Source organism: Oncorhynchus mykiss, unplaced genomic scaffold (assembly GCF_013265735.2).
Source record: "Oncorhynchus mykiss isolate Arlee unplaced genomic scaffold, USDA_OmykA_1.1 un_scaffold_348, whole genome shotgun sequence".
Classification (NCBI taxonomy): Eukaryota; Metazoa; Chordata; class Actinopteri; order Salmoniformes; family Salmonidae; genus Oncorhynchus; species Oncorhynchus mykiss.
Genome location: NW_023493796.1, coordinates 55,311 through 70,037, shown reverse-complemented (window position 1 = coordinate 70,037; position 14,727 = coordinate 55,311). Strand labels below are relative to the sequence as shown.

The window sequence follows — 14,727 nt, the reverse complement described above, 5'->3', positions numbered from 1 at the left end:
TGCTTTCAGCCACTTCAGCAAAGACTAAACCTCACAATCCATGGCTTAGGAGGCCAGTGTCTTAAGCCACTGGGGGTCTTTGTAATCAATATGACCAATACGAACTGATGTAAGAGGTAAAAAACAAAATGTATAATGGCACTTACACATGGAATGAAACTACGCATTTTAAAAAAATATTTGTTTGCACTTAAATGCTATAAAAAGCTGGTTAGCCGAAAATGTTTTCAATCCATCAACCTCTGGGTTATGGGCCCAGCACGCATCCGCTGCAAAACTCTGCTTTCAGCCACTTCAGCAAAGACTAAACCTCACAATCCATGGTTTAGGAGGCCAGTGTCTTAGGCCACTGGGGATATTTGTAATCAATATGACCAATACGAACTGATGGAAGAGGTAAAAAAAAAATGTATAATGGCACTTACACATGGAATGAAACTACGCATTTTTTTAAAATATTTGTTCGCACATAAATGCGATAAAAAGCTGGTTAGCCGAAAATGTTTTCGATCCATCAACCTCTGGGTTATGGGCCCAGCACGCATCCGCTGCACAACTCTGCTTTCAGCCACTTCAGCAAAGACTAAACCTCACAATCCATGGCTTAGGAGGCCAGTGTCTTAAGCCACTGGGGATCTTTGTAATCAATATGACCAATACGAACTGATGTAAGAGGTAAAAAAAAAATGTATAATGGCACTTACACATGGAATGAAACTACGCATTTTTAAAAAATATTTGTTGGCACTTAAATGCTATAAAAAGCTGGTTAGCCGAAAATGTTTTCGATCCATCAACCTCTGGCTTATGGGCCCAGCACGCATCCGCTGCACAACTCTGCTTTCAGCCACTTCAGCAAAGACTAAACCTCACAATCCATGGCTTAGGAGGCCAGTGTCTTAAGCCACTGGGGGTCTTTGTAATCAATATGACCAATACGAACTGATGTAAGAGGTAAAAAACAAAATGTATAATGGCACTTACACATGGAATGAAACTACGCATTTTAAAAAAATATTTGTTTGCACTTAAATGCTATAAAAAGCTGGTTAGCCGAAAATGTTTTCAGTCCATCAACCTCTGGGTTATGGACACAGCATGCTTCTGCTGGGCCACAATGTTTACAACCACCCCAGATGGGACTTGAACCCACAATTCCTGGCTTAGGAGGCCAGTGCCTTATCCATTAGGCCACTGGGGCACTGTCTACCTTTCACAACCAGTACGAACTGGTTATGGGCCCAGCATGCATCCGCTGCACAACTCTGCTTTCAGCCACTTCAGCAAAGACTAAACCTCACAATCCATGGTTTAGGAGGCCAGTGTCTTAGGCCACTGGGGATATTTGTAATCAATATGACCAATACGAACTGATGGAAGAGGTAAAAAAAAAATGTATGATGGCACTTACACATGGAATGAAACTACGCATTTTTTAAAAATATTTGTTCGCACTTAAATGCTATAAAAAGCTGGTTAGCCGAAAATGTTTTCGATCCATCAACCTCTGGGTTATGGGCCCAGCACGCATCCGCTGCACAACTCTGCTTTCAGCCACTTCAGCAAAGACTAAACCTCACAATCCATGGCTTAGGAGGCCAGTGTCTTAAGCCACTGGGGATCTTTGTAATCAATATGACCAATACGAACTGATGTAAGAGGTAAAAAAAAAATGTATAATGGCACTTACACATGGAATGAAACTACGCATTTTTTAAAAATATTTGTTGGCACTTAAATGCTATAAAAAGCTGGTTAGCCGAAAATGTTTTCGATCCATCAACCTCTGGCTTATGGGCCCAGCAGGCATCCGCTGCACAACTCTGCTTTCAGCCACTTCAGCAAAGACTAAACCTCACAATCCATGGCTTAGGAGGCCAGTGTCTTAAGCCACTGGGGGTCTTTGTAATCAATATGACCAATACGAACTGATGTAAGAGGTAAAAAACAAAATGTATAATGGCACTTACACATGGAATGAAACTACGCATTTTAAAAAAATATTTGTTTGCACTTAAATGCTATAAAAAGCTGGTTAGCCGAAAATGTTTTCAATCCATCAACCTCTGGGTTATGGGCCCAGCACGCATCCGCTGCAAAACTCTGCTTTCAGCCACTTCAGCAAAGACTAAACCTCACAATCCATGGTTTAGGAGGCCAGTGTCTTAGGCCACTGGGGATATTTGTAATCAATATGACCAATACGAACTGATGGAAGAGGTAAAAAAAAAATGTATAATGGCACTTACACATGGAATGAAACTACGCATTTTTAAAAAATATTTGTTCGCACTTAAATGCTATAAAAAGCTGGTTAGCCGAAAATGTTTTCGATCCATCGACCTCTGGGTTATGGACACAGCATGCTTCTGCTGGGCCACAATGTTTACAACCACCCCAGATGGGACTTGAACCCACAATTCCTGGCTTAGGAGGCCAGTGCCTTATCCATTAGGCCACTGGGGCACTGTCTACCTTTCACAACCAGTACGAACTGGTTATGGGCCCAGCATGCATCCGCTGCACAACTCTGCTTTCAGCCACTTCAGCAAAGACTAAACCTCACAATCCATGGTTTAGGAGGCCAGTGTCTTAGGCCACTGGGGATATTTGTAATCAATATGACCAATACGAACTGATGGAAGAGGTAAAAAAAAAATGTATAATGGCACTTACACATGGAATGAAACTACGCATTTTTTAAAAATATTTGTTCGCACTTAAATGCTATAAAAAGCTGGTTAGCCGAAAATGTTTTCGATCCATCAACCTCTGGGTTATGGGCCCAGCACGCATCCGCTGCACAACTCTGCTTTCAGCCACTTCAGCAAAGACTAAACCTCACAATCCATGGCTTAGGAGGCCAGTGTCTTAAGCCACTGGGGATCTTTGTAATCAATATGACCAATACGAACTGATGTAAGAGGTAAAAAAAAAATGTATAATGGCACTTACACATGGAATGAAACTACGCATTTTTTAAAAATATTTGTTGCCACTTAAATGCTATAAAAAGCTGGTTAGCCGAAAATGTTTTCGATCCATCAACCTCTGGCTTATGGGCCCAGCACGCATCCGCTGCACAACTCTGCTTTCAGCCACTTCAGCAAAGACTAAACCTCACAATCCATGGCTTAGGAGGCCAGTGTCTTAAGCCACTGGGGGTCTTTGTAATCAATATGACCAATACGAACTGATGTAAGAGGTAAAAAACAAAATGTATAATGGCACTTACACATGGAATGAAACTACGCATTTTAAAAAAATATTTGTTTGCACTTAAATGCTATAAAAAGCTGGTTAGCCGAAAATGTTTTCAATCCATCAACCTCTGGGTTATGGGCCCAGCACGCATCCGCTGCAAAACTCTGCTTTCAGCCACTTCAGCAAAGACTAAACCTCACAATCCATGGTTTAGGAGGCCAGTGTCTTAGGCCACTGGGGATATTTGTAATCAATATGACCAATACGAACTGATGGAAGAGGTAAAAAAAAAATGTATAATGGCACTTACACATGGAATGAAACTACGCATTTTTTAAAAATATTTGTTCGCACTTAAATGCTATAAAAAGCTGGTTAGCCGAAAATGTTTTCGATCCATCGACCTCTGGGTTATGGACACAGCATGCTTCTGCTGGGCCACAATGTTTACAACCACCCCAGATGGGACTTGAACCCACAATTCCTGGCTTAGGAGGCCAGTGCCTTATCCATTAGGCCACTGGGGCACTGTCTACCTTTCACAACCAGTACGAACTGGTTATGGGCCCAGCATGCATCCGCTGCACAACTCTGCTTTCAGCCACTTCAGCAAAGACTAAACCTCACAATCCATGGTTTAGGAGGCCAGTGTCTTAGGCCACTGGGGATATTTGTAATCAATATGACCAATACGAACTGATGGAAGAGGTAAAAAAAAAATGTATGATGGCACTTACACATGGAATGAAACTACGCATTTTTTAAAAATATTTGTTCGCACTTAAATGCTATAAAAAGCTGGTTAGCCGAAAATGTTTTCGATCCATCAACCTCTGGGTTATGGGCCCAGCACGCATCCGCTGCACAACTCTGCTTTCAGCCACTTCAGCAAAGACTAAACCTCACAATCCATGGCTTAGGAGGCCAGTGTCTTAAGCCACTGGGGATCTTTGTAATCAATATGACCAATACGAACTGATGTAAGAGGTAAAAAAAAAATGTATAATGGCACTTACACATGGAATGAAACTACGCATTTTTTAAAAATATTTGTTGGCACTTAAATGCTATAAAAAGCTGGTTAGCCGAAAATGTTTTCGATCCATCAACCTCTGGCTTATGGGCCCAGCACGCATCCGCTGCACAACTCTGCTTTCAGCCACTTCAGCAAAGACTAAACCTCACAATCCATGGCTTAGGAGGCCAGTGTCTTAAGCCACTGGGGGTCTTTGTAATCAATATGACCAATACGAACTGATGTAAGAGGTAAAAAACAAAATGTATAATGGCACTTACACATGGAATGAAACTACGCATTTTAAAAAAATATTTGTTTGCACTTAAATGCTATAAAAAGCTGGTTAGCCGAAAATGTTTTCAATCCATCAACCTCTGGGTTATGGGCCCAGCACGCATCCGCTGCAAAACTCTGCTTTCAGCCACTTCAGCAAAGACTAAACCTCACAATCCATGGTTTAGGAGGCCAGTGTCTTAGGCCACTGGGGATATTTGTAATCAATATGACCAATACGAACTGATGGAAGAGGTAAAAAAAAAATGTATAATGGCACTTACACATGGAATGAAACTACGCATTTTTAAAAAATATTTGTTCGCACTTAAATGCTATAAAAAGCTGGTTAGCCGAAAATGTTTTCGATCCATCGACCTCTGGGTTATGGACACAGCATGCTTCTGCTGGGCCACAATGTTTACAACCACCCCAGATGGGACTTGAACCCACAATTCCTGGCTTAGGAGGCCAGTGCCTTATCCATTAGGCCACTGGGGCACTGTCTACCTTTCACAACCAGTACGAACTGGTTATGGGCCCAGCATGCATCCGCTGCACAACTCTGCTTTCAGCCACTTCAGCAAAGACTAAACCTCACAATCCATGGTTTAGGAGGCCAGTGTCTTAGGCCACTGGGGATATTTGTAATCAATATGACCAATACGAACTGATGGAAGAGGTAAAAAAAAAATGTATAATGGCACTTACACATGGAATGAAACTACGCATTTTTTAAAAATATTTGTTCGCACTTAAATGCTATAAAAAGCTGGTTAGCCGAAAATGTTTTCGATCCATCAACCTCTGGGTTATGGGCCCAGCACGCATCCGCTGCACAACTCTGCTTTCAGCCACTTCAGCAAAGACTAAACCTCACAATCCATGGCTTAGGAGGCCAGTGTCTTAAGCCACTGGGGATCTTTGTAATCAATATGACCAATACGAACTGATGTAAGAGGTAAAAAAAAAATGTATAATGGCACTTACACATGGAATGAAACTACGCATTTTTTAAAAATATTTGTTGGCACTTAAATGCTATAAAAAGCTGGTTAGCCGAAAATGTTTTCGATCCATCAACCTCTGGCTTATGGGCCCAGCAGGCATCCGCTGCACAACTCTGCTTTCAGCCACTTCAGCAAAGACTAAACCTCACAATCCATGGCTTAGGAGGCCAGTGTCTTAAGCCACTGGGGGTCTTTGTAATCAATATGACCAATACGAACTGATGTAAGAGGTAAAAAACAAAATGTATAATGGCACTTACACATGGAATGAAACTACGCATTTAAAAAAAATATTTGTTTGCACTTAAATGCTATAAAAAGCTGGTTAGCCGAAAATGTTTTCAATCCATCAACCTCTGGGTTATGGGCCCAGCACGCATCCGCTGCAAAACTCTGCTTTCAGCCACTTCAGCAAAGACTAAACCTCACAATCCATGGTTTAGGAGGCCAGTGTCTTAGGCCACTGGGGATATTTGTAATCAATATGACCAATACGAACTGATGGAAGAGGTAAAAAAAAAATGTATAATGGCACTTACACATGGAATGAAACTACGCATTTTAAAAAAATATTTGTTCGCACTTAAATGCTATAAAAAGCTGGTTAGCCGAAAATGTTTTCGATCCATCGACCTCTGGGTTATGGACACAGCATGCTTCTGCTGGGCCACAATGTTTACAACCACCCCAGATGGGACTTGAACCCACAATTCCTGGCTTAGGAGGCCAGTGCCTTATCCATTAGGCCACTGGGGCACTGTCTACCTTTCACAACCAGTACGAACTGGTTATGGGCCCAGCATGCATCCGCTGCACAACTCTGCTTTCAGCCACTTCAGCAAAGACTAAACCTCACAATCCATGGTTTAGGAGGCCAGTGTCTTAGGCCACTGGGGATATTTGTAATCAATATGACCAATACGAACTGATGGAAGAGGTAAAAAAAAAATGTATAATGGCACTTACACATGGAATGAAACTACGCATTTTTTAAAAATATTTGTTCGCACTTAAATGCTATAAAAAGCTGGTTAGCCGAAAATGTTTTCGATCCATCAACCTCTGGGTTATGGGCCCAGCACGCATCCGCTGCACAACTCTGCTTTCAGCCACTTCAGCAAAGACTAAACCTCACAATCCATGGCTTAGGAGGCCAGTGTCTTAAGCCACTGGGGATCTTTGTAATCAATATGACCAATACGAACTGATGTAAGAGGTAAAAAAAAAATGTATAATGGCACTTACACATGGAATGAAACTACGCATTTTTTAAAAATATTTGTTGGCACTTAAATGCTATAAAAAGCTGGTTAGCCGAAAATGTTTTCGATCCATCAACCTCTGGCTTATGGGCCCAGCACGCATCCGCTGCACAACTCTGCTTTCAGCCACTTCAGCAAAGACTAAACCTCACAATCCATGGCTTAGGAGGCCAGTGTCTTAAGCCACTGGGGGTCTTTGTAATCAATATGACCAATACGAACTGATGTAAGAGGTAAAAAACAAAATGTATAATGGCACTTACACATGGAATGAAACTACGCATTTTAAAAAAATATTTGTTTGCACTTAAATGCTATAAAAAGCTGGTTAGCCGAAAATGTTTTCAATCCATCAACCTCTGGGTTATGGGCCCAGCACGCATCCGCTGCAAAACTCTGCTTTCAGCCACTTCAGCAAAGACTAAACCTCACAATCCATGGTTTAGGAGGCCAGTGTCTTAGGCCACTGGGGATATTTGTAATCAATATGACCAATACGAACTGATGGAAGAGGTAAAAAAAAAATGTATAATGGCACTTACACATGGAATGAAACTACGCATTTTTTAAAAATATTTGTTCGCACTTAAATGCTATAAAAAGCTGGTTAGCCGAAAATGTTTTCGATCCATCGACCTCTGGGTTATGGACACAGCATGCTTCTGCTGGGCCACAATGTTTACAACCACCCCAGATGGGACTTGAACCCACAATTCCTGGCTTAGGAGGCCAGTGCCTTATCCATTAGGCCACTGGGGCACTGTCTACCTTTCACAACCAGTACGAACTGGTTATGGGCCCAGCATGCATCCGCTGCACAACTCTGCTTTCAGCCACTTCAGCAAAGACTAAACCTCACAATCCATGGTTTAGGAGGCCAGTGTCTTAGGCCACTGGGGATATTTGTAATCAATATGACCAATACGAACTGATGGAAGAGGTAAAAAAAAAATGTATGATGGCACTTACACATGGAATGAAACTACGCATTTTTTAAAAATATTTGTTCGCACTTAAATGCTATAAAAAGCTGGTTAGCCGAAAATGTTTTCGATCCATCAACCTCTGGGTTATGGGCCCAGCACGCATCCGCTGCACAACTCTGCTTTCAGCCACTTCAGCAAAGACTAAACCTCACAATCCATGGCTTAGGAGGCCAGTGTCTTAAGCCACTGGGGATCTTTGTAATCAATATGACCAATACGAACTGATGTAAGAGGTAAAAAAAAAATGTATAATGGCACTTACACATGGAATGAAACTACGCATTTTTTAAAAATATTTGTTGGCACTTAAATGCTATAAAAAGCTGGTTAGCCGAAAATGTTTTCGATCCATCAACCTCTGGCTTATGGGCCCAGCACGCATCCGCTGCACAACTCTGCTTTCAGCCACTTCAGCAAAGACTAAACCTCACAATCCATGGCTTAGGAGGCCAGTGTCTTAAGCCACTGGGGGTCTTTGTAATCAATATGACCAATACGAACTGATGTAAGAGGTAAAAAACAAAATGTATAATGGCACTTACACATGGAATGAAACTACGCATTTTAAAAAAATATTTGTTTGCACTTAAATGCTATAAAAAGCTGGTTAGCCGAAAATGTTTTCAATCCATCAACCTCTGGGTTATGGGCCCAGCACGCATCCGCTGCAAAACTCTGCTTTCAGCCACTTCAGCAAAGACTAAACCTCACAATCCATGGTTTAGGAGGCCAGTGTCTTAGGCCACTGGGGATATTTGTAATCAATATGACCAATACGAACTGATGGAAGAGGTAAAAAAAAAATGTATAATGGCACTTACACATGGAATGAAACTACGCATTTTAAAAAAATATTTGTTCGCACTTAAATGCTATAAAAAGCTGGTTAGCCGAAAATGTTTTCGATCCATCGACCTCTGGGTTATGGACACAGCATGCTTCTGCTGGGCCACAATGTTTACAACCACCCCAGATGGGACTTGAACCCACAATTCCTGGCTTAGGAGGCCAGTGCCTTATCCATTAGGCCACTGGGGCACTGTCTACCTTTCACAACCAGTACGAACTGGTTATGGGCCCAGCATGCATCCGCTGCACAACTCTGCTTTCAGCCACTTCAGCAAAGACTAAACCTCACAATCCATGGTTTAGGAGGCCAGTGTCTTAGGCCACTGGGGATATTTGTAATCAATATGACCAATACGAACTGATGGAAGAGGTAAAAAAAAAATGTATAATGGCACTTACACATGGAATGAAACTACGCATTTTTTAAAAATATTTGTTCGCACTTAAATGCTATAAAAAGCTGGTTAGCCGAAAATGTTTTCGATCCATCAACCTCTGGGTTATGGGCCCAGCACGCATCCGCTGCACAACTCTGCTTTCAGCCACTTCAGCAAAGACTAAACCTCACAATCCATGGCTTAGGAGGCCAGTGTCTTAAGCCACTGGGGATCTTTGTAATCAATATGACCAATACGAACTGATGTAAGAGGTAAAAAAAAAATGTATAATGGCACTTACACATGGAATGAAACTACGCATTTTTTAAAAATATTTGTTGGCACTTAAATGCTATAAAAAGCTGGTTAGCCGAAAATGTTTTCGATCCATCAACCTCTGGCTTATGGGCCCAGCACGCATCCGCTGCACAACTCTGCTTTCAGCCACTTCAGCAAAGACTAAACCTCACAATCCATGGCTTAGGAGGCCAGTGTCTTAAGCCACTGGGGGTCTTTGTAATCAATATGACCAATACGAACTGATGTAAGAGGTAAAAAACAAAATGTATAATGGCACTTACACATGGAATGAAACTACGCATTTAAAAAAAATATTTGTTTGCACTTAAATGCTATAAAAAGCTGGTTAGCCGAAAATGTTTTCAATCCATCAACCTCTGGGTTATGGGCCCAGCACGCATCCGCTGCAAAACTCTGCTTTCAGCCACTTCAGCAAAGACTAAACCTCACAATCCATGGTTTAGGAGGCCAGTGTCTTAGGCCACTGGGGATATTTGTAATCAATATGACCAATACGAACTGATGGAAGAGGTAAAAAAAAAATGTATAATGGCACTTACACATGGAATGAAACTACGCATTTTTTAAAAATATTTGTTCGCACTTAAATGCTATAAAAAGCTGGTTAGCCGAAAATGTTTTCGATCCATCGACCTCTGGGTTATGGACACAGCATGCTTCTGCTGGGCCACAATGTTTACAACCACCCCAGATGGGACTTGAACCCACAATTCCTGGCTTAGGAGGCCAGTGCCTTATCCATTAGGCCACTGGGGCACTGTCTACCTTTCACAACCAGTACGAACTGGTTATGGGCCCAGCATGCATCCGCTGCACAACTCTGCTTTCAGCCACTTCAGCAAAGACTAAACCTCACAATCCATGGTTTAGGAGGCCAGTGTCTTAGGCCACTGGGGATATTTGTAATCAATATGACCAATACGAACTGATGGAAGAGGTAAAAAAAAAATGTATAATGGCACTTACACATGGAATGAAACTACGCATTTTTTAAAAATATTTGTTGGCACTTAAATGCTATAAAAAGCTGGTTAGCCGAAAATGTTTTCGATCCATCAACCTCTGGCTTATGGGCCCAGCACGCATCCGCTGCACAACTCTGCTTTCAGCCACTTCAGCAAAGACTAAACCTCACAATCCATGGCTTAGGAGGCCAGTGTCTTAAGCCACTGGGGGTCTTTGTAATCAATATGACCAATACGAACTGATGTAAGAGGTAAAAAACAAAATGTATAATGGCACTTACACATGGAATGAAACTACGCATTTTAAAAAAATATTTGTTTGCACTTAAATGCTATAAAAAGCTGGTTAGCCGAAAATGTTTTCAATCCATCAACCTCTGGGTTATGGGCCCAGCACGCATCCGCTGCAAAACTCTGCTTTCAGCCACTTCAGCAAAGACTAAACCTCACAATCCATGGTTTAGGAGGCCAGTGTCTTAGGCCACTGGGGATATTTGTAATCAATATGACCAATACGAACTGATGGAAGAGGTAAAAAAAAAATGTATAATGGCACTTACACATGGAATGAAACTACGCATTTTTTAAAAATATTTGTTCGCACTTAAATGCTATAAAAAGCTGGTTAGCCGAAAATGTTTTCGATCCATCGACCTCTGGGTTATGGACACAGCATGCTTCTGCTGGGCCACAATGTTTACAACCACCCCAGATGGGACTTGAACCCACAATTCCTGGCTTAGGAGGCCAGTGCCTTATCCATTAGGCCACTGGGGCACTGTCTACCTTTCACAACCAGTACGAACTGGTTATGGGCCCAGCATGCATCCGCTGCACAACTCTGCTTTCAGCCACTTCAGCAAAGACTAAACCTCACAATCCATGGTTTAGGAGGCCAGTGTCTTAGGCCACTGGGGATATTTGTAATCAATATGACCAATACGAACTGATGGAAGAGGTAAAAAAAAAATGTATGATGGCACTTACACATGGAATGAAACTACGCATTTTTTAAAAATATTTGTTCGCACTTAAATGCTATAAAAAGCTGGTTAGCCGAAAATGTTTTCGATCCATCAACCTCTGGGTTATGGGCCCAGCACGCATCCGCTGCACAACTCTGCTTTCAGCCACTTCAGCAAAGACTAAACCTCACAATCCATGGCTTAGGAGGCCAGTGTCTTAAGCCACTGGGGATCTTTGTAATCAATATGACCAATACGAACTGATGTAAGAGGTAAAAAAAAAATGTATAATGGCACTTACACATGGAATGAAACTACGCATTTTTTAAAAATATTTGTTGGCACTTAAATGCTATAAAAAGCTGGTTAGCCGAAAATGTTTTCGATCCATCAACCTCTGGCTTATGGGCCCAGCACGCATCCGCTGCACAACTCTGCTTTCAGCCACTTCAGCAAAGACTAAACCTCACAATCCATGGCTTAGGAGGCCAGTGTCTTAAGCCACTGGGGGTCTTTGTAATCAATATGACCAATACGAACTGATGTAAGAGGTAAAAAACAAAATGTATAATGGCACTTACACATGGAATGAAACTACGCATTTTAAAAAAATATTTGTTTGCACTTAAATGCTATAAAAAGCTGGTTAGCCGAAAATGTTTTCAATCCATCAACCTCTGGGTTATGGGCCCAGCACGCATCCGCTGCAAAACTCTGCTTTCAGCCACTTCAGCAAAGACTAAACCTCACAATCCATGGTTTAGGAGGCCAGTGTCTTAGGCCACTGGGGATATTTGTAATCAATATGACCAATACGAACTGATGGAAGAGGTAAAAAAAAAATGTATAATGGCACTTACACATGGAATGAAACTACGCATTTTAAAAAAATATTTGTTCGCACTTAAATGCTATAAAAAGCTGGTTAGCCGAAAATGTTTTCGATCCATCGACCTCTGGGTTATGGACACAGCATGCTTCTGCTGGGCCACAATGTTTACAACCACCCCAGATGGGACTTGAACCCACAATTCCTGGCTTAGGAGGCCAGTGCCTTATCCATTAGGCCACTGGGGCACTGTCTACCTTTCACAACCAGTACGAACTGGTTATGGGCCCAGCATGCATCCGCTGCACAACTCTGCTTTCAGCCACTTCAGCAAAGACTAAACCTCACAATCCATGGTTTAGGAGGCCAGTGTCTTAGGCCACTGGGGATATTTGTAATCAATATGACCAATACGAACTGATGGAAGAGGTAAAAAAAAAATGTATAATGGCACTTACACATGGAATGAAACTACGCATTTTTTAAAAATATTTGTTCGCACTTAAATGCTATAAAAAGCTGGTTAGCCGAAAATGTTTTCGATCCATCAACCTCTGGGTTATGGGCCCAGCACGCATCCGCTGCACAACTCTGCTTTCAGCCACTTCAGCAAAGACTAAACCTCACAATCCATGGCTTAGGAGGCCAGTGTCTTAAGCCACTGGGGATCTTTGTAATCAATATGACCAATACGAACTGATGTAAGAGGTAAAAAAAAAATGTATAATGGCACTTACACATGGAATGAAACTACGCATTTTTTAAAAATATTTGTTGGCACTTAAATGCTATAAAAAGCTGGTTAGCCGAAAATGTTTTCGATCCATCAACCTCTGGCTTATGGGCCCAGCACGCATCCGCTGCACAACTCTGCTTTCAGCCACTTCAGCAAAGACTAAACCTCACAATCCATGGCTTAGGAGGCCAGTGTCTTAAGCCACTGGGGGTCTTTGTAATCAATATGACCAATACGAACTGATGTAAGAGGTAAAAAACAAAATGTATAATGGCACTTACACATGGAATGAAACTACGCATTTAAAAAAAATATTTGTTTGCACTTAAATGCTATAAAAAGCTGGTTAGCCGAAAATGTTTTCAATCCATCAACCTCTGGGTTATGGGCCCAGCACGCATCCGCTGCAAAACTCTGCTTTCAGCCACTTCAGCAAAGACTAAACCTCACAATCCATGGTTTAGGAGGCCAGTGTCTTAGGCCACTGGGGATATTTGTAATCAATATGACCAATACGAACTGATGGAAGAGGTAAAAAAAAAATGTATAATGGCACTTACACATGGAATGAAACTACGCATTTTTTAAAAATATTTGTTCGCACTTAAATGCTATAAAAAGCTGGTTAGCCGAAAATGTTTTCGATCCATCGACCTCTGGGTTATGGACACAGCATGCTTCTGCTGGGCCACAATGTTTACAACCACCCCAGATGGGACTTGAACCCACAATTCCTGGCTTAGGAGGCCAGTGCCTTATCCATTAGGCCACTGGGGCACTGTCTACCTTTCACAACCAGTACGAACTGGTTATGGGCCCAGCATGCATCCGCTGCACAACTCTGCTTTCAGCCACTTCAGCAAAGACTAAACCTCACAATCCATGGTTTAGGAGGCCAGTGTCTTAGGCCACTGGGGATATTTGTAATCAATATGACCAATACGAACTGATGGAAGAGGTAAAAAAAAAATGTATAATGGCACTTACACATGGAATGAAACTACGCATTTTTTAAAAATATTTGTTCGCACTTAAATGCTATAAAAAGCTGGTTAGCCGAAAATGTTTTCGATCCATCAACCTCTGGGTTATGGGCCCAGCACGCATCCGCTGCACAACTCTGCTTTCAGCCACTTCAGCAAAGACTAAACCTCACAATCCATGGCTTAGGAGGCCAGTGTCTTAAGCCACTGGGGATCTTTGTAATCAATATGACCAATACGAACTGATGTAAGAGGTAAAAAAAAAATGTATAATGGCACTTACACATGGAATGAAACTACGCATTTTTTAAAAATATTTGTTGGCACTTAAATGCTATAAAAAGCTGGTTAGCCGAAAATGTTTTCGATCCATCAACCTCTGGCTTATGGGCCCAGCACGCATCCGCTGCACAACTCTGCTTTCAGCCACTTCAGCAAAGACTAAACCTCACAATCCATGGCTTAGGAGGCCAGTGTCTTAAGCCACTGGGGGTCTTTGTAATCAATATGACCAATACGAACTGATGTAAGAGGTAAAAAACAAAATGTATAATGGCACTTACACATGGAATGAAACTACGCATTTTAAAAAAATATTTGTTTGCACTTAAATGCTATAAAAAGCTGGTTAGCCTAAAATGTTTTCAATCCATCGACCTCTGGGTTATGGGCCCAGCACGCATCCGCTGCAAAACTCTGCTTTCAGCCACTTCAGCAAAGACTAAACCTCACAATCCATGGTTTAGGAGGCCAGTGTCTTAGGCCACTGGGGATATTTGTAATCAATATGACCAATACGAACTGATGGAAGAGGTAAAAAAAAAATGTATAATGGCACTTACACATGGAATGAAACTACGCATTTTTTAAAAATATTTGTTGGCACTTAAATGCTATAAAAAGCTGGTTAGCCGAAAATGTTTTCGATCCATCGACCTCTGGGTTATGG

The 14,727-nt window shown here is 41.7% G+C and overlaps 11 non-coding genes across 11 annotated transcripts; all 11 read right to left on the bottom strand.

Annotated features, from left to right (window-relative positions):
• Positions 1 to 1,128: 1,128 nt before the first annotated feature.
• Positions 1,129 to 1,201, bottom strand: trnar-ccu. Its single transcript has one exon. It is a non-coding gene; the product is annotated as a tRNA-Arg (tRNA).
• A 1,192-nt stretch (positions 1,202 to 2,393) lies between these two features.
• trnar-ccu lies at positions 2,394 to 2,466 on the bottom strand. The gene has a single exon. It is a non-coding gene; the product is annotated as a tRNA-Arg (tRNA).
• Positions 2,467 to 3,658: 1,192 nt separating this feature from the next.
• On the bottom strand, positions 3,659 to 3,731 carry trnar-ccu. The gene has a single exon. It is a non-coding gene; the product is annotated as a tRNA-Arg (tRNA).
• A 1,192-nt stretch (positions 3,732 to 4,923) lies between these two features.
• Positions 4,924 to 4,996, bottom strand: trnar-ccu. The gene has a single exon. It is a non-coding gene; the product is annotated as a tRNA-Arg (tRNA).
• A 1,192-nt stretch (positions 4,997 to 6,188) lies between these two features.
• Positions 6,189 to 6,261, bottom strand: trnar-ccu. Its single transcript has one exon. It is a non-coding gene; the product is annotated as a tRNA-Arg (tRNA).
• Positions 6,262 to 7,453: 1,192 nt separating this feature from the next.
• Positions 7,454 to 7,526, bottom strand: trnar-ccu. The gene has a single exon. It is a non-coding gene; the product is annotated as a tRNA-Arg (tRNA).
• A 1,192-nt stretch (positions 7,527 to 8,718) lies between these two features.
• Positions 8,719 to 8,791, bottom strand: trnar-ccu. The gene has a single exon. It is a non-coding gene; the product is annotated as a tRNA-Arg (tRNA).
• Positions 8,792 to 9,983: 1,192 nt separating this feature from the next.
• Positions 9,984 to 10,056, bottom strand: trnar-ccu. The gene has a single exon. It is a non-coding gene; the product is annotated as a tRNA-Arg (tRNA).
• A 913-nt stretch (positions 10,057 to 10,969) lies between these two features.
• trnar-ccu lies at positions 10,970 to 11,042 on the bottom strand. The gene has a single exon. It is a non-coding gene; the product is annotated as a tRNA-Arg (tRNA).
• A 1,192-nt stretch (positions 11,043 to 12,234) lies between these two features.
• trnar-ccu lies at positions 12,235 to 12,307 on the bottom strand. Its single transcript has one exon. It is a non-coding gene; the product is annotated as a tRNA-Arg (tRNA).
• Positions 12,308 to 13,499: 1,192 nt separating this feature from the next.
• trnar-ccu lies at positions 13,500 to 13,572 on the bottom strand. The gene has a single exon. It is a non-coding gene; the product is annotated as a tRNA-Arg (tRNA).
• Between the last annotated feature and the right edge of the window lie 1,155 nt (positions 13,573 to 14,727).